Here is a 23,562-nt window from a genome sequence, read left to right as displayed (position 1 = left end):
TTACTGGAGAGTGTTTTTACCATACACTTTATGTTGGGGAGTTGCCTAGCAAGGTCAATGAAATGAAAATATTTGTTCTGGCATGGAAGCAAGTTCTAAAAGAGCTTAGACAATATTTCTGCTGCAGAAAATGTCGAATTAGACCTACCCAAGTTCTCCTCTAACTTGAGAATTTTATTTTTATAAAATAAAATAAAGTTCTTTGGTTGTTCCTTGCTTCTCCTTCCATGCTGAATTCTTTTATCAGATATGCTACATGGTTCTGTGTTTTACTGCTTTGTTATCTGTTGGTGGAGGTTTCTTTACTTATTTCAAGGCCACTTTATGCTGTCTCAGAAAATACAGCAGGAAAACAATCTACAGAATTTGAGGTATGTGTTAAAAGTCATCTGTTGAACGTAACCTACTTTAAGTTGCTCAATTCATTAACAAATGCAAGAAATAGATTGGTGATTCTACTTTGCATCTTAGTTTATGTGGGCAGAAAAGAATCTCTACAGATATTTGCACTTTCTGCAACCATGGTCTCATGACCATCGAGGAAGGTCAGTAAAGGTGAGGGGACCTAATGGAGTCAGAGCCCCTGCATGTCTTTTACGAAGGAGAAGAAGGTGAGCATATTTATCAATGTGACGTTATTCTCAATGTATTTGGCATGAAATACTAGTATTTTACAGGGTGAATTTTGTTTAGTTTTGCATAATAAAATGCTGCTAGATTTCAGGGCACCAACATTTATCATGTGTTTGGCACACAATATGGAAGATAGAAGTTAATATATTAAGTTATGCTTTGCTGAAGAGAGAGAGATTGGATATCGTTCATTGCACAGAGGTGGAGTGAGTGGATGTGTTCCCAGTCATGAATGAGCTGTAAAAACTAAAGTACTTTGTCAGGAAGGGAGGACGTGGACAAAGGCTGGAAACCTGTCTGCTATATTGTAAGGAAAGGAAAAGGTGAGATGAAGGAGAAAGAGAGGGATATCTTTGATGTAGCTTACCTCAGTGGAGATACTTATGTTTTCTCTTTAATTTCCACACCCCTATCTTTAATAAATGTTTGCATGTTGTCAGTTTTGAATTTTATGAATTAGTAACTTCTGTCCACTTTATTGTAATTTGAATTCATGCTGGATAATAGCAAAGCATAAAGTGAATCTGTAGACTGGGAGCATAGAACACTTCAGACATCCTTGTCCTCCAACATATTTTTCATGATACATGAAAATTAACAAGAGGGAATCCGTTTGAGCTGCTTGAGCCATGCAGTGAGTTGGCAGCCACTGCAAAAAAAAATTAAAACTAGCTGTGGCAACTAGTTTCTTCTACCGCCTGTTGGTTACATTCCTGATATGGACCGAAGACTGTGGGAAAAGTAACACTGTAAAAGTGTATTCACGTTTTTTGTCTCTCATAACCTGAGAGACTTCTGTAAGGTTCTATCAATACATTATAATTGAGAGAAATTGATTATGCTTTTTATAACAAATAACGGCAGTAGTTCCACTTGGCTCACAGTTGTGTTTTTGAACCATCAGTCTCACACCTAAGAACTTGAGCTTGCAAGAAAATCTAGTCATTAGATATCTACTTGCTCACCTGGAATAATACCATATGGAACAATACATGCTTGGAGAGACCAGAGCTTTCTGGTAAAAAATACAGTAATTTCCATATTTCCTTTCCACCATATGTCATCCTTTCATAGCTTCAATTTGTTGAAATTGGTTAGGTACGTAGTCTCCTCATACATGCACAGCCTCTGGTATTATTCATCCACAGTGTCAGCTACAAGTACTGGAAGTTTTCAAAATTTGGGAAGTCTTAGCCGACAGTGTAGATGTGTAACTCAGCAGCCATGCTTAAAGTATTGAGACACATCTGGAGAGGTTAGTTTTGTTTTGCATTCTTTAACTTCTTTCTTGGTAAGAAGAGGAGATCTGACAGGACTGCGTGCCTGGTAGGTCCACATCTATGCTGTTTCCTTCCTGTAGGCACCACCAGTCAATTTTTGCATGATACTTGCTTTTGCAACTGCCTATTTATTCACCTTATTGCAGTCCTGGTTGTATTACAAGAGAACAGTTCTAGGTTGCTCTGCAGCTGCAAGAAAATACTGTTTAGGAAGCTTCTTGCTGGCATTCTTAAAAGGTCCCCTAAATATATCCATCTTAAAACATTCAGTAACAGGACAATGACAATGGAGTGACCTTATGAGATCACTGCCTTCGATCATTCAGTCATAAATCATCACCCATATTAGAAATTATCAGCCTCTGCCTTGTTCTTTTGCTGGCTTTGGATCAGGAGCTTATGTCAACAGAAAAAAATAAGAACAAAAGTTATAATTTGTAATGAATATTTAAAAAAAAAAAAGGAATATTTCACCTTCATTTGTGCACTGCTGGGTCCTCTGATTCATTTTTCTAAAATTTCATCAGTTTACCTTTTGTATCCTGACTCAGAGGCAGCAGCATGGATCTTATTGGCAGAAACTAAAGGTAGCTTGTGAGTGATGATGACATTCTTCTCAATGCCAAGTGGACCTGATGGCTGAAAAATCATTTTTTGTTCACATGCAAATATGCAGATTTTCTACCACAAAGTTTAATCATATGTGTGTTAAAAAATTTGGTATCATTGCATTGCATCACAGCAAACTTGTGAAATGAACTGATCTGCTTGGCAAAATGTTTTGAATTACCTATGACAAAATGTACTGTCATAGAACTGCACATATTTTTTCCAAATTACTGATTTAAGAAAGAAGTTTGAAGTATTGAAAACACTATGCAATATTTAGTACAAAACACTAAAAAAGTCAGAATTGGAAGCTTTAGTAACAGGTAAAAATCAGTACCCAGTCCATTTCAGTTGTTGCAATTGCACAGATTATACCCTGAAAACTGCTTTCTCTATAGGGATCTATGTACCTAATTATTTTTAAGTAGATAATATTTTATTTCTGTTTGCATTATTTGCTGCCTTATTAATTAAGTCTATGCATCTATCTGTCCTGTGTATTAATTTCTCTGTAAATTCTACTAATTAAGGAATGTAAGTCAAGGTTTTTCTTGTAAATAGCCAAAGATTAGTACAAGCAGCATGCTGCATTTAGGAGTTTTATTAGGAGCCTTAGGGACTATTGCCAGGTCCTAGGTGAACTTTGAAGGTACCATTCACATACAGAAGGACATTCTGGTTTAGATCTAATTTTCATCAGGAATCTTCTCAATAAAGTTAACGAAAGGAAAACAAAAATACACCTAAAGCTGAAACAGAAGGGAAACTTTTAAAATGTTGAAAGCCTGAGTTGCTACAACATTGCTTGCTTGCAACCCAGCACTATCCACCATCTGTTGGAAGCCTGAGGGGGGACTGTACCTAGTTATGTACCTAGTCTAGCTCAGAGCAATCACCCAGAAACTCCCCAAATCACCTGCCCTGTGGCTGCCATTCTTACAGTTGTCTGTTGTTCACAATAGGGAGAGATACCGTTTGTCAGCTCTTGACTGATGCTGGCAGTTCATACATCTCTTCATTAAATGTCTTTTAGGGCAGGTCTACTCAGGGTTGTGCTTACACTGGCAGTGTATCCAGTTTACTTTTGCACTGGATGTAGAATAGCTGTTCTGGCATAGATGAGACTAAAGGGGCATGGCCAGCCGTGAGAAAACTTCCTTTGGCCATCTCTTGTATGTATACGATCATGGGAGGGTTTTAATATCTTCTGTAGCCAGCCCTACTGCTTGGTTTTGACTGTGTTTGTGATGCATTTTGCTAGAGAAGCAAAGGAGTCACAATCCAGCATCTTGTTTGTTACAAGTGGGAAGGAAATGTGCCAGTGTACGTCCTACCTGAGGTGCCATTTGAAAGTCCTGGCTGTGTTGCTGTGTGTATATGACTCATAACAAGCCTTATGGACCTGTCAATGCACTTGAAGCACCCTTATTTAGCCTTGGGGAGCAGCAGGCATGGAGCAGCTCTACAGAGACTCCCTCTCAGCTGCACTGTCCAGGCCCGAGGGCTGCTTCTCTGCGGCTGTGGGGAGGGGGCATCCTCGGGCACCCAACACTCAGAACCAGCTGAACATCAACAGTGCCAAAAATCTCTTCCAAAAGAAGAGGGAAGAAAAAAAAAAGATTTTCCAAGTGTTTAGACCATAATTTATCAAATGGGCTGCACCTCTGTAGGTCTCACTGCCACATCCTGGGATGCTTGAGAATTAAGGTACTTGCTTTGATGCTGAAATAGGAACTAAAGCCTCTTTTACACACATGTTTCTGGTAATGCTGATGCCACTGCTTGCTGTTGGCCTTTTTTGTTGTTACTGTTACACAGGCTGTTGGCTTATAATCTCTTCAACAGCTGACATAGTGTTTTACCATTTAATCATTCTGCCACCGTCCTTGCAGACCTCAGTGTTTCCATAAGGCAGCAACTGTCAAATATTAGCCAGGATTTAGTTATTTGCTTTAGTTCTTTACATAAGAACTGACTTACAGCTGAGACATGGGTTTTATCTTTTCTGAAAGATACATTTGCTTTCAAGGAAGAATGGATTAAAATGTGTTCTTTTTACATAAAACCATTTGCTCCTTCCTTTTCTATGAGTGCTGACCCAGTGATGTAGGTTGGTCCTTTGAAGAAATGAGGAAAAGCAGTAGTGTTGGAGGTGTGTCCTATTCTTTTACTAAAACCTATGAAGTGACAAGAGTCTTCCTCTAAGTGGTCATTCTGGGCACTTAATGAGAATATTTAGTCTTTTATTATAGAAGGCTGGTAACATTTTATTTCAAAAACACTTGTGCAAATGCAGAATTTAAAAGAAGTGAAGGGTTTGTAGCTTAAATAGTAACAACTTTATCTTGGGAACTACTGACAATGCTATGGCCACTTTAAAACAGAAGGTAACATTGACATATTATGCTTGTCCCTTCAGACTTAAGAGTCTATCTGTTAATGTTATGAAGACAGGAGTTCTTTTTGCTATTTTAAACATATGTCCGTTGACTGTAGCTATGCTATGGTTTCCAAGATAGAAAAGATGCTCAGAATTTCCTATTCATATAAAAGAGAAGGAGAAATTTCGTTTTTATGAGATAGAAATCTGGAAAAAATTGTTGACAGGAATTTTTTTGTATGCACTAACTTCCTGTCATTCTTTTTAAAAACTAAATTTGGACCATGTGGCTTTTCCCCTTGGTAGGAAAAGCCTGTCAGCTAGACCTTTGGCACCATTTTCTTTGTGCTATGACTCTATTATACTTTGCGGAGAATATTTTGAACCAGACAGTATGTTATGGCAACAGTACAATCATCCTCTCAAGGAGCACTTGGTGACTTGCTTGGCAAGACAGCATTCAATAAATGATTGCCTCAGCAGGATTCAAACTAAAATTATTTAAAATGTTATCTACTGCAAGTCAATTTAGATGCAAGAGGACATTTTCCCCTTGTTACAATTTTATTGCCATATCAGTTTAATTTTTTATTATTCAGGACTAGGTTTATCAGCTCATATTTCTTAAGCTTGTAGGACTGAACATTGTAAAATCAATATTTCTGCTAATTAAGGTGGGTTTTGGGAGTGGATGATCAAACAGTGTAGTGAATCATTAAAAACTTACATGCTAATATTGACTAGCATTATTGGCATAAGGAGACCAAATCTCTATGCCAGGGACTTTTTTCTTTCTTATATTTTTAAAGTGGAAGCAAAACATATTCAGTAAAAACTGATGTTCTCAGCATTTAATAGTGTAGAGATGGCCCTTTATGGATATAAAAGCAGCGTATTAAAATTCTGGGCACTCATACATAGCATTTTCTTTCCCATCATTGAACTTAGCAGTAATTGGTGTCTGATTTCATCCAGTCTTATTGTGTTTGGAAACAGATAGAAAGCTCCTGCCTTTTATGAACACAGTGGATCATTTCTAATTTATTGCCAGTTTTTCCAGTACCTTTTCACCCTCCAAACGATGGTTTCTCCTTGACTGACATTGACTAATGTTGGGTTTGATTTGTTTACATTAGCTGTGACCTATTGGTGTTTGCTTCTGCCCTTCTCAGTGGGTGTTACTGAACAGACATGTAAGTGATGACTTGCCATCACATTAGGAAGTAGCTTCTCTTCCCCGAGTTCCCTATGAAACTGGTGGCTGCAGGTGGGACACTGGATGATGTTGAACACCATCATTTTATTCTGTGGCATTTGACTGCCTTTTACCTTAGAAACACATACTCAAGAACCTCTGGTCTGCTGTCAGATCCAGAGTGACCTGACTACACTTTCCTCCGGGGTCGGATTCTTGCATAAACAAACTGCACAAGATCCTTTCTGTAGGAGTGGTACTTCTTTGACAGGGTTATCATGACTGTATCATGTGCAGGGGCTGCACCTCTTTTTTTAAGGAAAATAGAGTAAGGCAAAGACCGAAAATAACATTCATTCACTTTTCAGGTATAAAAACATAAAGTAGAAAACTCGTTAGTCTGACGTGAGCCAAGTCACACGTCGCATCTGCTCAAACTGTTTTTCCCCATGCTTTTTTAACTAAATTGTGACTTAAGGAGTTATTCCGTCATTCTTCATAACCTTCCTAATGGAAGGAAACTTGGAATAACTGTTGAACTAAGGCATCAGAGTTTAGCTGGGGATGGTCCTAAGGAGAAATCATCTGAGCCACAGAAAATTATGTGTTATCACTATATTTCCTGAGAAAGTTTCTCCCTCAAATGCTTAATACATTATTATTGCCTAATCAGAAGTTCAAATGAAAAGCTTGTTTTCATGAAAGCACAGTATTTATCATTCTTGTTTCTAAGATTAACTTCTTCAGTTTGCATGGGAAGCTTTGTAGCACTTGCATATTGACTCAGGCAGGTTGTAGTAATTAGGGCAAGTTTTAGTCCGTCTCTTACAATATCCTTTAACAATTCAACATTTCCCTCTGTGACTGAAAAAAATTGAATTTATGTCTCTTTACATCAGCTGGGACGAAGTAATACAGTGAGATACAAGCTCCTGGGGCGAGTGCTTCCAGTCTATATATGTTAGAAGGTTTATATCTAAACTAGTAAGAGATGGGCAGATATTTGCCACCCCATGGGACAAGCTACATTGTGACTTTGCAGGGAAGAAGTGACTTCAGTTTGCAACCATTGTGTTATGCGGCTTTTGTCCTGGTGTTCATCAAAAGGTAATTTAAGCTGGCACTGGAAGTGTGGGCCAGTAAAGAAAGTTAGGTGATGAGGTATGTAGCCACTGTAAGGAGGAAGAACACCAGGGAATTGGCAGTGACTCTGAATACACCTTCTCTTATTTTGTGGTAGCTCGCTGGTCTGTCCTGTCTGAACTTTAAATGACATTTTGTGGACCCGTGAATTTTGGAAATCTCCTTTCTATGTTGTTGGGTCTCATGGCTTGATGATTGTAGTTCTCTCATCACTTAAAAGATCTTGTGTAAGCTTACCCTGTAGTTGAAACATTTACAGTTTTCCTCTCCTGAACTGATTGTCTAGTGATTAAATGGAGAGGCTTGCACACAGGCTGTATAGCCTTTCCTCCAGAAAAGCCATTAATTTGGTAGGGGGCTGACAGGTATCTGTAGGAACTTGTGAGAACTTAATGTTTTTACTCTGCTTTAAAAGTGAGGTGGCAGCTTCACAAGTTACTACCAGCACAAATGCAGACAAAATAAACCTGCTAGTTTTAGAAGAATGGTTTAAATGTCACTTTTAAGAACTTTGCTATAACTCATTGTGCAGTTAAAGACTGAGTTTTTGGAGGGAAGGATTTACATACTCAAAAATCAAGATTAGAAAATTTTAACTTATTAGTTATATTTCATTTTGCATTCTTGCAATTTAAAGAAATTCCTAATTGGCTAGTTCTACTTCTTTGTATTTTTTCCTTGCTGGTATATTTTAGTGTAACTATTGGATTGCGAGCTTGCAACAAAATGAGAAATGTTAGTCTATAAATGCTGATGTGTACAGCAGATTCTGTGCACTAGTTCGTAAGATGTTTAAAATTTTTTTTTGAGAAACTTAATTCTCACTGAGTTGAGAACTTTTACTTGTGAACAGTAGACATTATTGTACCTCACAAAGATTTGCTGTAGGCAGTGTCGGAGTGTCTGGAAAAATCTGTCAAACTGCTCTCAGAAACAGCAAGAAGTTGTCAATTAACCCTGGAATTGTACAGCAAATTAGAAAGTGTAGTATCTTGAGGATAATGCATTTTCCGTCAGTCTACTTTTTTTAGTGACTGCACAGAGAACCCCAGTGATTTAGCCCAATGTTTAGGACTGAGAAGTACTGTCACATAATTAACTCTTTAATTTACCCAGGGGTTCTTATTAGCCTTATGAATCTTATTTATTTATCTGCCCAAGTGACTAGTGTAAAGAACATCAGGTCAGGCGGGCAGGAAAGTCTAGAGAAGCTGGCCATCTGTTTCTCCTTCTGGACAGATGTTGTCAGTGGGGAGCCTCCAACCTGAGGGAGAGGTAAGACTGAGCTCACTGCCTGGTCCAGATGCTCCATGGTTTTATGTGTCTATGGTTTAGAAAGTTCCTCTTTCACAAATAGTTACCAGTCCTGTAAGCAGCACTTCAGAGACTATGTTAGCATGAAGTCTACCACAAATCTTCCTTATGTCTGTGCAAGCAAGAGCAATTGGTTTTGGTTTGTATTTTTTTCTGACTATAACTTTGGTCTGCAAGAGCAATGAAAGCCTGTGGCACAACCTCAGTTGTCACCATTTCTTTAGTATCTGAGAAAATCCCCATTGACTGGTGCTTGGTTAAACAGTGGCCTCAGCTCTGGTGAATCAGCACCAAGCCCATTTTAAAAATTTTTTAAATAATTTGTACCAATTGTTTACAACTTTTATTTTGGAACAATAGCCATCTTCAAAAACTCTCTTGTCTTTGGGGTTAGCAATAATTACCATTCTCTAAAACAAACAAATACTAGATGCAGCAAAATTTGTTAATGTGTACCTGGCCACTGCACGGGGAGCCACTGAATGCATTGGAAAAATACCACCTGGCATGATCAGAGTACAAATCCTTTTCCATGTATGTTCCAACTCTGATTCTCTTGAAACACTGACTGCATGAGAAGAATCAACATTTATGAGTATGCCAAAGGACAGAAAGTTCAAGCACTTGGATGGGTTTGGAAGGAAATCAGATTCTGAGGATTCAGCTACAAAGGGCAGAATGGGCAAATCTTGCCACAAAAAGTGTCTTGTCTTGGATCAGGCAGCTTTCCTCGTCAAGCGTTCTCATGATAGCAAAGGGTAACTGATGAACACAAGAAAATAACCAAATTTCTTTTTTCGCTGGCACGTAAGTGGTGTCCCCTGTAAATCACTGTTTGATGCAGGCAGGAGAGGCCTGTAACAGTTTTAAGTTGCATATGAATTTCTCAGAAGGTAGAATTATGGGGCGAGACGGTGTCATCTTCTTCCTGCTTCTGTGTCAGTCCCCAGCACCAACGCTCACAGGATACAAGACAAAATACACAGCATAAATAAGATGGTGAAGGATGATTGCCTTTGCCCGTGAGCCACCACACTCTGGAGTTCACCACGCAAGGTCATGCTGTCTTTATTCCAAAGGTCCACTCCAATACAATAGACTTTCTGACCCAGAGTGTGGTCACTAGACACAGCTGGGCACTCTGAAAGACTCTGCCTTAATAATAGTAAGAACAATCAGTCAGGTCGCCTTTTCTACTTCTACTGTCAGATCAGTTGCAGGGGTCAAGGTGCTCCCAGCCTGTTCAGAAATGGTGCCACCTATTAGTCCTACTTCGTCTGCTCCTGACCACATGGATATTAGCTTGTTGAGTATTTCCCAGTGGATAATCAGGAAGTTATCTCTTCCTTCCTGATATCTGGATATTTGCACACAAAGGAATTAATCTTTCCATGTGGAAGATACCACTCGAAAGCTCTCCCCAAAAAGAAAGTATTTCTGAGGAAAATAAAAATAGTGACATATTTTTGAGACTGGTTTTAATGTTTTACAAGGTCTAAGCAAAATGATCAGACCCCAAGCTTGAGAGTTCAAAAGAAATACAAAGTGCACATTTATATGGTCGAACTCATTGGCACAGCACACTGGGGAAGGCCAGCAGGTAGATGAGCTCAAACGAGGATCAGACAAATTAATCAAGTCTGTTAAAATGGTGTTATGGCTCTAGTCACATGGCCCTGAAGTTGCCAAAAAGTGGTGGTCACTGGAAGCAGAGGAGGCATTTCAGCAGAAGGACGTATGCATGTGTGTCATATTCATGCTCCCTTTCCCTGAGGAACTGCTCGTCACCCATGGTGGGGACAACATACCAGCAAGGATGAATCATTGAACTGATGAGATTGATCAGTGCTTATGTTCTCCCCTATGCCATTCTATTCTCTTGAAATGCTTTGGGGTTTGTGACGCTTGTCATCTACCTCTATGGATGGGATCACTTAAAAAAAAGCTATGATAAGAGGAAGGAAACTGCTTTCCCTATTTTCCTGGCTGCTTCTGTCCAACCTGACCGCCTCTATTTGACAAAGGAGGCATCCATTTTTAATATTTCAACATTCACAGTAATGCTGAAACTTCATAGGGGATGGAAGAAAGATTTTTCTTGTGTTCTTTTGTGTTTTTAAAAGCTATTTATAATTAAAAGAAGGGAAATTCAACATACAAAGCCCAGCTTTATTCAAGTGAGTATGATGTTTTTGTAGAAAAAAATATTTGATCTATTAGTTTGTGGATGAAGTTTAAGTTGCTTCTTTGTTTCTTAATCCAAGTATTAGGCTATCCACTAATTAAGACCTGAAGATGAAATTTTCCATAGGAAAACTAAACTGTTTAAGTTTGTTTTAGAAGAAATTACATAGAAAAAATAGGAATATATGGAACTGGACACTTACAGAGCACTATTGAAGTTAATAAAGATTCTTAAGGTAGGCAGACTCAATTACACTATACTGAAAGGTTTTTTTATGATACAAGGATTTTTAGAAATTCCTTACTAATTGAATACCATAGTGAAACTAGACCTTTTCTAAAAGATTAATGTCATGAGGAGTATTGATATATAAGCCTCATAGAATACCTGGGACTGGAAGAGGCCTCCAGGAGTCTCTGCTCCAAACCCCTCCTCAGAGATGGTCAAAATAAAGTATGGTTCTGAGTTTGTGTTGGTTTAGCACTACAGAGAACTGCTGTGTTACACAAGAAACTGGTGGGTTGCTACAGTCTTTTCATCTCTAGCTGTGAGGGCATATCAGAAGTTTAACTGAAAGAAAGTGGGAATATTTCATTTTTAAGGGATATCTATTCCACAGTAGTTTCTGTATGGCAGGGAATAATATCATCTGCATTGGTTGTAAGATCTTGTATATGATTGCTTTTTAGTAAATAGTTTTCAGCTAATCACATCTTTTCTGGTATACACTCGATGGCCACGGCTCGTGGCACATTAGTCATCAAATAAGGACCATCTTTTAAGGCTGAGATTTGTAAATCTAGCATATAGAGCTAATTGGATTTGGGAATCAGAGCAGACAAGATTTGTGTCAGGGCTAATATGACAGTGGAGTTACATCACGTGGTTTTGTTTATTCAGTTTTGCATTTGTAGCATTGAGCAGGAGTAAAATATTGCATTGGTTAAGCAGTAAATGGTTAAACACAATAGTTAGGCTTGCATGTTTTTTAAGTGGAATTTTCTGGAATATCTTTTGAAGTGCCACAATGCCATCTACTGGCTCACTTTTCTGTGGTTTTTTTTCCCAGAGGGGGTTTTCTTTTGTACACAGGCTTATATGTAAGGTTTATACAGCATTTTTGAATAGAAAAATAAACAAGCTGGCATAGAATGAGCAAAACAGTTTTTGAACGCATATGTATGTTAAAGGACATAATACATTATATACATTAAATAATCATTTTGAATCTCTTGCCAGTTAGTCTTGCTCTCCTTTTCTTAAAAGTAACTCTGAGATGATTAACACTGAAAGATAAAGGATCAATCTCTGTTTTGCATTTATGTCCCTCATAGTAGCTTGTGTGCAAGTAGCTTCAATGTTTTCTGTTTAGTGTCAGTCAGTTTCCCTTTTGGGTCTGATGTTTTTATACAGATAAATGGAAAGAAAATGAAAAAATATGTAAGCTGTCAAGCCACAGAAACAGGAAAGCATTGTATTAGAAATTATTTCTGACAGGATTCTTCACTGAAAAATTCCTAGATTCAATTTATTCCCCATAATTGCCTCCTCTCCCCCCCCCCACGTGGAATGTGTGCTTAAACAGTCTTTTCAAGATTCATCAACAACATTCGAATAACCAAAAATTCCATGGACTTTCTAACAACTATTATGGAGAGGCATGTATTAGAAAATATTATTCTCAATATTAGACTGTTCAAACTGTAAATGAGCAGTGGGCAGTTAGAAGAAGTTTTATTGGTTCTTGTTTTAAATCAATCTGACTGATATTATCTATAGGAGAAGCCCCTCTGTCTTCTATTTGCTGCCAACAGAAACAAATGGACAAATACCAACATAATTTAAAAAAAAACAAGGAAAAAAAAAAAGGAACTGTAGATACATATTAACACTGTTATTTGCAGTTTGGCTTTTTCTTGAAGGTATCTGAAGAGTCTCCTCATTAATTGGTCATTTTGTCTATCTTTGTAAAATATTCTTTATTTATTGCTTTTAATTTATTTTTCCCCTTCTTGTTCAAGTTTTCCTAACAAAATTTTTTCTTAATCCTGCCTTTCTTCAGTCTAATTAGAATAAAAAAGAAACATTGGTAATCGCTTGTAGCACTTTGGATTGTTTTTTTAATAGATTTTTAACTCGCTGAAGTACAGCTTCAGAGTCATTATTCAAAACAGCAGAGGTAGAAAAAAATTTCCAGCAGTTTTATATATGGCCTATAATGAAGGTAAATTCAAGCATCTATGCCCTCCCTGGCCTTTTGCCCTTTATCTCACTGACATTCAGAAGGTCAAGTGGATCTTGCCAAGCCCAGTTTTTATCTGGTAGGAGCTGTAACTTGCTGACAGCAGCACATCCATGTGTGTGCTAGTGGAAGAGTCCGAGTGCTTTTGACCAGCTCCTATGGAAAGGAAGGTGTCTGTGTTAAAGTTCATGCTTGTTTGAGGCAGTGGGTGATTACACTGCAGTTGGTGGGCTGTATGCTGGGAGCAGTGAAGCTGAAATGACTGTACTTGGCACCCGTGTTGCCTGTTGTCATATAAATGATCCATGTCAGGGAGGTTGCACAGGGGACCAGAACTTGTTAGCAGCTCGGGCTTCCCAGTCCTTGCTAAAAAAGCCACCCACAAGCCTTATGGTTGCTTTGCTAAGGGGAAAGCCCTCAGAGGTGCATCCATCACTGTGTTGCTTGGTTCTGGCCAGGGTGTTTTGCTTGAGGAATGCTCTGCTCCATCCTGTGTGGAGGAACAGACATTGCTTCCTGCCTATATTTGGTGTAAGTGCTGACCTCCCACTTCTAATTGTTACCTGCGCTGCAAAATACTAGGGCAAGCCTCCATTTAGTGTAGCATTAAATAAGGGAGGACTGGCAAAACGGGAAGAGCAAACAGGATTATTTTATAAAACATCTTTTGTTAAAATATCTCTTTTTTTTTCCTTCTGCGAACTGTCCTGTTCTATTGCAAAAAGCGAAGAACTAATTAAGCCAGTTGCTGAAAGTGTTTTACCACCCACACTACTGAAAAGAACTCTTTGTACAGAATTAGCTCTTACCAGCTGTGCTAACCCAGTAATTTATCTTTGCCAAAAAAAAAAGAAAAAAATGCTGCTTTAGTTTACTCCAATTAAACAAGTTAATGTAAGCTATACCCTATATCCATACAAACACAGATATCTCCTGCTCAAAAGCTGGGGGGTTTGCAAATAATTATTTTCTCCCTCATTAATTCTTCTTAGTGTTTGTTAAAAAGGCTGGGCTGAAGAGCACTGGGAAGTTAACTCATTTGTGTATGGAACCGAGTGAGCGTGAGCTGCCCGGCTCAAGTGCAGTTTAATGGCAGGACACTGGCCTAAACTTGGGCAGGTTTGAGCACAAAGGCTTGGATTCGGCTTGGTGAGGTGCTGAGAGGCAGGGGTAGCAATTCCTGCCCCGGGGGAGAGGCTGTAGGAAGACAGAAGTCTACCTGCTGTCACCTGGAGTATCTTCAAGAGGCACAGAATGGTTCACTGTGTTTGCAGTTGTGGCTCCACAAGGTTGCTTAGTAAAGTAGATCAAAGTCATGGTTTTTGACTGGTGGTGTGTTGGTTTGGAAACTGAGCTGAACCAGAGAAGTGATCTCAGGGTGTCCATGGTACAGTGGATGGCAAATGACAACTCACAGTCACAAACTTTGACTGAAATTCAGCAAATCCATCTTCAGTCCTAAAACATCAATGTCCTTTCTTTCCATCAGCTCCCTACTCAGGTTTTTAAAGAATGTAGACAGTCCAGGCAATGCTCTTTTTTTGTACATCTTTCCGTGGAACTCTTCCAAAAGAGAGGGGAAAACAGAAAATGCTGTTTGAAGCTTGGGAGATACTAAATCAAGAATGATGGCTGAGCAAGAAAAAAGAAATTCTTGGATATCATTCATCAGAGTAAGTAAGATAAACAAGGAGATTGTGATTTTTTCAGGAACAGAGTGTAGTTTAGAAATTGTAAGAATTTTGCCAAGGAAAAGGAAGTCTTTTTAATGCAGACATATAAAATATTATTGCTGTCCTGATACACTTAGAGATCTCAACACTGCAGTAGGGACTCAACGTTTAAGTATTTACCTAGATGGCATGCTCCTTTCTGCATGAAGATGCAGATTGAATCAAAAACATCCAAACCAAAATTTATCTTTGTAAATACAGCTACATTTTCTAAAGATAAATTCAGTTTGTTATTTCTGCTCTTTGAAATTCAATTTTGTAACTTGAATGGGCACAGAGAAATGCTCAGCCTGTAATCACATCTGAGGTGTGTGAAAGGTAACATCAGTGCAAAGAAAGAGACATATTGGAACCTTAAAGTATATTGTTCCTCATATAAAATTAAGTCTAATCCTTGGTTATAGTCTTCTTGGAAGACAAGGAAAAATTAAGTTTGTCTGTCTCTTATGTCTTGGAAAATTGTATAAGTTACAGACTTGACTGTTTTCTCCCAAAACATGAAAGGCCTTGTTACTTTAAAATGGTAATAAGGTAAGGCACCTGTCAGTTTTACAAAATGCAATGTACCTGGTGCCATCCTGTAACCAGCACTAGGAATTCTGATAAGAAGAGTTTGGAGTCTTGAAGCAGGCATATCACCACCAAATAATTAAACTATAGCTAACATCCATTCAAATCCAAAATTCAGCAGCTCACTATGTCTTTCACTTCCCAAAATATAGCTTCAGTAGCAGATAAAGAGGCATTTTTTTAAAAACATCCTTGTGGCTCAAAGGACATTAAAAAACCAGAAAATTTAAATTGCTAGCTTAAACAGTATTAAGTTCTGAGTCAACTGAACTTTCCCCCTTTATGTTTGGTGTTTTGGATAAAATCAATAGAAATAAAAAAATCAAATCCAAGTTTATTTAGTTAAATACTGTATTGCCTTACCAGATGTACACATATATGTTCTGCTTGAAAGGAAGAATATTTGATGCATCTTTCTATAGTAAGTGATTGTGCCAACCTACCTTAATTGATGCAGTTTTCCTACTAATTACAGCTAATTATTTTGTTTAAGAGAGTAATCTAAGATCTAAGCCCTGAAAGTAAGGCAGGAACTCACACTGGCATTGATGAAGTACCTCTCTGTACTTCTGCTACTTATATATACTTACTATAAAATATTGGGCAGGATGCTGCATAGAGCGGTATCTCAGCTCCCACTGGAGAGTCCTCAAGCATAATACATGTTGTGTACTCATTATCCATTTGTCTCATGGAGTTATTACTGCAGGTGTTCGTGCAGTCACATGCTTTGGTATTGCAGGTGCTGTGAAAGCTTCTTGCTCTTAAAAATCCAAGTGAAAGTGTAGCAAATGCACATGGGTGACTCTGTGCTATGTAAGATTCTACAGGTATGAACTTTGAATGGAGGTGAGCGCAAGCCCAGCTGGGATCAGAATAGCTGCTGGGATCAGAACGCTACTGGCTTCAAAGGCAGCAGGTGACCAAACCAAAAGCATATTCTAGAGCCATCTGCATTGCCCTGTGCAGAAAACGCTGTGGTGTTTTCTTCACTGAAGAATCATCAGCTTTAGCTGTTCTCACCACTCTGGGCTTGCACACTCCTGGACTACTTTTATGTGAGCTCTGACATATTCTCTGGCATGTTTCTTCTATATAGACCCTCAGATGTATCTTCCCAGAACTGCATCCAGCCAGTCTTACTTTTCAGTCCTTAGTATCTTGGTAGCTGCTGTCCCAAGGTGTCTTAGCTCCTGAAGTTCAGCCAATGCATGTACTTTGAGGTCTTGCACTTACTTTATGTACCATTCACTTAAAAATATAGTGAAGATAAAGCATGCAAGCTTTTCAAGGCTTTAGACAATCGTCAGTTAGACAGGGAAATCTCAGTTAAAAACACAGAAGGTCCACGTAGTATTCACTAAGTTCCAGTGGTTTGGGACAAAATCAGAAATTTCACAGAAATTTTCTGGAACTGGGAGGGAAGATAAATGTAGAAGGTGATGTGCTGTATTAAAAAAAAAAAGGCGGGGGGCACAGGTGGATAAGTGATTTTCTGAAAGATATTAACCTACAAACATGCCGTAACAGCTTTTTGTAACTGTTTTGCGGCTCTTCCCAGAAGCCAAGTTCCCCAGTTTACATGAAAAATAAGGCTAAAGTTGATTCTTTCAGTACATGACATTTCTGGCTTCTGACTTCAGACACAAAGGTTGTAAAAGGTTAAATTATGATGTTTGTTATAATGTTGTGGCCACTCATTTTAGTTCTGCAGTAGTAGTTCACAGTATGAAAGCCTGTTAGTGCTAAAGAATTGCTTGATCACACTACTCAGTAAGTATATTTATTATCTGCTTATATCTGTTTATAATGACTTACTTTTCTTCAGTGTTTCATTGCAAAATTCTCTTATAATTAGTGATCCAAGAAGACACTGAAGAGTGAAATTTTCCTTTTATAATGACAGTTTAGTTTTTGTATGTATTGTGGAGTTAATGTATCTGCAATACACAAACATTACAGTATTTTCATGGACATAGTGCAGAATGTGTGTTTTGTGACAGTGGCTGTTGTATTATACTACTGACAAAAGTAAGGCAGGCACTCGCACTGGCATTGATGAATTCTGCTTATGTAGTTGCTACAAAACATAGGGTCCTCTGTGAATGGTTTGGGCATTTACATACCAAATGTCTCAGCATTACTAGAGTACCTGTTATACCACACTCAGCACAATGTTATCCAGTTCTTTGTCTCTGTATTTTCAAGTACTAATGTTTTATATTCCTTTCCTTGTCACACTGAGAATCTTAACTGAGTGATTTTTCTCTTCTGCATGCTGTGTTGAGAAGAGATCAGCCTATATTGTTTTTCCCCTTTACCCAGATGGGACTGACTCTTTAGAAGACCTGCTTCTTCCCTGTTTGGCTTTCTGAAGAGTTTGAGCTGCTCTGTGAAGGCAGAGGCTTTCTATGCAAATGAGAGAGAAAAGGCAAGATACCGAAATAATATTAGGAGGTAACAAGTAGGGAGATAAGAGAGGTAGGAGCCTGGAGATTGCCAGGATGGTGAAAAGTATGCAAAGATCACACCCAATCAGAGTATTACATCTGCAGATCTGCTTCTTCCTTGGCTGTGTATTGTATCAAACCTTCACCTGGCTGTTTAAGCCCAAAATCAGTCACTGCTTTCTTTCCTCTGACCCGCTTTCTGACATCTTTGTAAGGTGACCTTTGCAGGAGCAGAGGAATGATTCTTCCCCTAGGCAGCAGGCTACAGCCTGTGCCATCTGCTGTTGGGCCCTGTGTGCTTTTAAGGTGGCATTTTCCTTGTCACACTCCTTTTTATCTGTAGGCTGAGTGGATTGCAGGAAATGACAGAAGTGAAACAGCGTGACTTTACTGAAGGACCACATGATCTGGTCCACTTGGCCTTCATAGAATCATAGAACAACCCAGATTGGAAGGGCCTTGAAAGATTCCCAATGTTTTCCTTTCCCTATTGAGGACCCTTACTTCTTATTTCAAGGTATATCAAGTGTGTAGCTACTTGTAGCAGAGGCCATGTCTGTCATGCCTGTGTTGTCTGTAAGGACGGTAGCACATTTGTGTAATTTAAAAAAAAAATGGATTCTCTTAACTAAGAAATAATAAGCATTTAAAAAGAAGATTCCCTTGCTATTTTAGATCACCATATACGAATACACATGAATATATACAGTATATATTACAGTATTTTACGTGTTAATAGTTTTTGGAATAGATGTGATTCTCTGCTCTTTTCACTGAAGAGTATCTCTTCAAGGAGGCCCATGGAATAAATTAATAAGAGTGCTAAATAAATGTGTCATCCTGCTTCTGATAGGCTGAATAAAGGTGTACTGAGATAAAGTGCATATGGTTCTAACAAAATTACATAATTTATCATTATTAAGAGAAATAACCTTCAGATAAATTCTTGCCTATTAGCTGGTTTACTTTACTTCACTACCTAGTGAAAGCCAGAAAAATGGTAGCTACAAATTAATTTTTTCTGCCTTTTCAAAAGCTTCATGTAGCAGTGGTTGTAGAAGATGTTATGGCACAATGAAACAAAAAAGCCAGCATTTGCAAAACATAGGCAGAAGTAAAATACACAATAGTTCTAATTTCTCAGCTCTGTGCTTTCCTTCACTTCCTTTCCCATTCTGTGTAAATAAATGTAATCAATTAAAATAAGGGAAATATCTCCAAAATCAGTTTTTTCCACATTGATTCTAGCTCCGAATTGATTCTAGCTTCGGTTATTCCGAAGAACTGGAATAACCTATGTGTTTAAGAAGCCAAATGCAGTTTTTCAACATTCTCTCCTGAGTAAAGAGAAATAAGGCTGCTGCTGCAGCATTTAATACCAACACAAATATTTGGCAAAAATGAAGTTATTGTTAAGTTTTTGTTCTGTTTGAGTTTTTTAATTACTATGTACTACACTGGTGTGTTTACTATTGCAATGTAAGATCATTGCAAAAAATGCTGTCCGTATTGATAAAAACAAACAAAGAAAAAAAGCATTAATCTGACCTCAGTTAATATGAAAAATATTTATGATGAAGTGTGCTGTGTTATAGCATATCCGGTTTTGCGCACGAGGAAAAAAAGATAATCCTTCTTAAAAACAATAACCACTGCACTTACCTTTGCAATAGGATTGCAAATTGGTTTGCCTCATATAACACAAAACATAGTAGGTAAACAACTTATAACACTGTTGCCAGCTCTTAAAAGTAATCATTATTCTCTTACATTTCTGTTCTTGTCAGCATTCACTTAAGATGCATTTTATAGTCATAGTGCAAGAAAATGTGAATGGGCAACTTTTTCATATAGTGTTAGAGGCCCAGATTGGCAGCAGTATATGTGATATGACTGTGGTGTCATCAGGGAGTTTTCTTCCTAGTTAAGATTCAACAGTGTGCCTGTGAGATACATCTGTTAACTTTTCAGGTGTAACAGGAAAAAACAATCTGATTTAGTGTATTTGTGTGTGTGTGTGGTACAAATATATCAATGAACAGGACTTTTTCCTTTTTCTCCATAATAAAGAACTATGAAAATATGTGATCCCTGGCTGCTATAAGGTAACCATTTCTTGCCTGCACATTTGTAACAAAAGAGAGGGGATGGCTATGTTTACTATCTAGAGATTGTGGGGGTTTAATATATTTTTATATATTTATGCTTGTGCATATAACAATCTATATACATATATATTAGATACGTAAACATGTTTAATATGTAAAACTATCTGTAGTGCATCAGTTTTATTTCTTTAAGAAAAAGAGGAAAGCATTGTTACTTCTCCAGTGATGACCCTCTCATGAAATCAATTTTGAAATAACTGAGAGCTAAAGGAATTGTTGTATTACAGTGTTTTCACACTGTTATGCTGTGGTGGCACTTTTATGTGTTTAGGCCTTGTCTTTACTGCTAAGTTGATTCCACATAGGGTGAGAGTGTTGCACCCTCTCCTGTTAGCCTGCTCCTACTTTTGTCTGCCATCAAAAAATAAACAGTAACATGAAAAAAAACCAGGGCTTGGTTTGCTTTTGAGGGCAGAAAACTGTTCCCTAGAGATTACATCAGCAACTATATTTTAATGAGGGGAAAGTTATTGAATAAACAAAGACAGTTTGCTAATATTGTTACTTGCGTTACAAATGGGATGAGACATAGAAGGGACAGAGGAGGGAAACTCTTCTGTACGACTGTTATATCAACATAGCTTAGAAAGCGATGGTAAAAGTACTGTTACAAGGGTCTGTAGCCATATTGCATTGATTTACATAGGAACATACCCTGATTGCAGTTAGAAAGATGATGTTTCTGTGTGCTGGAGATTCAATCAAGATATGTCACCCCCCGTGCAAGGTGCTAAGATTCTTTCAGAGGCTGAGACCTATATTGTTGTCTTTCCTTCTCACATGTCCATCCTGCTAAGAGCTATTACAAGCCAGATTTCTTGGAATTTTGACTTTGCATTTGTTTGCTGAAGCTGTGGACATTCTTATTATGCTCCACCCACGTGTGTGTACGCTTGGGCTGTACTTTGCCTTTGAGGCATTGCCTTTCCTCAGGTCTGCTGCCTGGCTACTTACCTGAGTAATTTTAGGGCATTCACACTGAAATTTGTCAGTGAGTCCTCACCCAAGCAGGTAGCTAGTAGTTCAGAGATTGTCAGGTTTGGCAGGAAGATAAGGATGAGTGTTCAGTGACAATGAGAAAAAGTATCTTCATCAGGGCTCAGCAGGATTTGTTAAAGATTGCAGGCTATATACCATGTAATTACAATTCTGTAAAGTACAGGGAAAAAGAGATGCCTGGACACCTTTATATTGAAGAGCCAACACAACTAAGGAGGGGATAATGTGGTGATTATTGAAGTAGACATCCATTTGGAATTTATACAGAGCTGTCAAGGAAAGATGCCATCATACTTTTCAGAGCAGAACTATGCACTCTAAAATGAGTGAGGCAAATTAGAATTTTTTTAAAACCTGTTCAACTTTTAGCCTGGAAAAATAGAAGCAATCACTTCTACCTCAGCTCAGAGCTGCAAAGTAAAATGTCTGTATGGATAAAAAACGCAAAACATGCCACATACCTTCAAAAGTTGAAGAAGATCTTCCAGTAATATTCTGCAAGTAGTGCCAATAGGTCTGCAAGATCTACTCCACTGATACTTTGTTATCTCGGAGAAATCCTCTCCTACTTGCTTTTTTCCCCAATAGCAAAGAAAGATTCCATGAAGTGACTTATTCCTGTGATTGCTGCTTTCCCGCAACAAAGTAAAAGCACTGTTTCCGTATGAACACACAAACACCTAATAACCAGGGAATGGTTGGTTACAGGATGGGTCAGTAACTATTCAGTCATTTCTTTTTCATCATTTGTAGTATCACATTTGCTGATAAATCCCATTCTGAAGCCCTAAGCCTTATCCCGGATTCAGGCAGAAGGCAATAATAAGTTTTTCAGTTCACAAGAAACAGCTGATACCATGTAGACTTGTACTAAATCTTTGAATAAGGACAAATTGTCAGATTTTGAGGGTTGGACTTGTAAGATTAAAAAGCACATAGTTTTGCAGGCAAATTTAAACATCATATAACTTGCAAAGAGCTGAAAAGCAACTTTTATATTTCTATTTATTGTCTTCTCCTGATGGCAAAGTGGTTCTTTATTGCACATTCTTTCCTGAAGAATACAATTGCAATGTGTTACTTAAAAGAGGTAAACGAAATTTTGGGTAACAAAGTTGCCGAACAAATGGTAGAGCCTTTTTCCCCAAGAGCTTCCTGTGATTAATGAAAATACCCTGACACTGACCTATGCACTGGCTTCCAGCCACCTACCAGAACAGTAAATGGCATGTGGTGTACAAGCTACAAACATGCATGATGAGAAAAGAACACAATAGGTAGCCACTTAAGTCTCTAATCTGGGAGAACGATCCACATGGACGTTTGCTGCTGAAGGGCTTTCTTTAGACTTGGCATCTGTGAGGACACTGTAAGAAGGCTGTTTTGGTTTGGAGGGTTAATGAGTGTCTGTGTAGATACCGGTGCAGTCCTTCTGCTGAGGCAGTGGATGTTTATAGATGTGAATTCTTCAGCAGCTATAAATGGAAGGTCTGTTTGTTTTGTCTAAACGACATGGGAAAGGCTGGATCATAACTTTAGAAATTCAAGGCTAATGGCTCAAAAAAAAATCCTTACGTTTCAAAGTTCAGCTTAAAATGCCGTGGCATAGCTTCTGGAAGGGAGGCACCAGAGCAGGCATGCTGCAGCAGCCCAGCAAAGGCTGACAGCACAGCACTGGTGGCTCTGCACTCTCTGAAATGCCTGCACGCCTGTGGTTTACTAAGGAAGCAGCTCACACATAAATCTGTGTTTTTATTGCATTTGAGTCAAGAGGTGCAGCAGTAGATAATGTCACCTGTTGGCACAGGGTCAGCAAACAGCAGCTCGTACCTTTCTTCTACAAAGCCGTCTGCCCCAGCTGAATATGATTGACTGAGAAGTCACGTACTCAGTCTCATCTATCTCCCCAGTTGGGGGAGAAAAAAAAATGCAATTCAGGTTTCAGCATTTTTGTAATCCCTCTGAGCCTCCCATTAAATTTGCTCTACTGTGTGGGAAAGGATTAAAGATTCTTTGGGCTCCAAAACACAGTATACAAAAATTAAGTACTACAGCATGGTTTGTGGTAAGGCAGCAACTAAAGTGTATAGCGTGACACATAACCCAGAGCAGTGAGTTCTCTTTGACAAGTAACACTTGTTGACAGCTTAAAATTTGTGTTGGTAACACATGCCACAGTTGCGTATGGCCTTTGTTTTAAATATTCCATATGCAACATACTTCATAAGTAATTTCAAAAATAATCAGAGTTGTTCATATGCCGTTAGGAACTTAGAGTGCCAAAAGAAGGGAGTATTTTTTGGCAAGGAAAACTTCTGTTCCTTTGGAGCAGCTCATAAATGCTCCCTTGTAATAAATATTTCAAGACTAAAATCAATGTGTTACAAGTTTCAGACACGGCTGTTTATCAAGATGAAATAGTTCATTTCCTAAAAGGCAATATTATTCACATTCTATATGAGTGTGGGCATAGATGAGAAATTTCTATTTAAGAGTAGCCAGGATTTTTTTCCCCACAAAAATGGTAAATGGAAACTGCCAAAAAAAATTCCTTCCCTAATTTTTTACTACTTTGAGATCCTGACTTGCTGTCAGACTTAATTTGAACAGTATTAAATTCTACTAAATATATTGTGCTTAGTGTAATTAAGCATCTAGCTT

The 23,562-nt window shown here is 38.2% G+C and overlaps 1 protein-coding gene across 4 annotated transcripts in view; it reads left to right on the top strand.

The window, feature by feature from the left end:
• The window catches only part of LYRM4 (LYR motif containing 4), a 91,248-nt gene that overhangs the window by 66,361 nt on the left and 1,325 nt on the right, over window positions 1-23,562 (top strand). The gene's annotated exons all lie outside the window — the stretch shown is intronic.

This window comes from Corapipo altera, unplaced genomic scaffold (assembly GCF_003945725.1).
Source record: "Corapipo altera isolate COAL_440 unplaced genomic scaffold, ASM394572v1 97, whole genome shotgun sequence".
In the NCBI taxonomy this organism is placed as follows: Eukaryota; Metazoa; Chordata; class Aves; order Passeriformes; family Pipridae; genus Corapipo; species Corapipo altera.
Note: the sequence above shows the minus strand (reverse complement) of the source record. Positions and strands in the feature narration are given on the sequence as shown.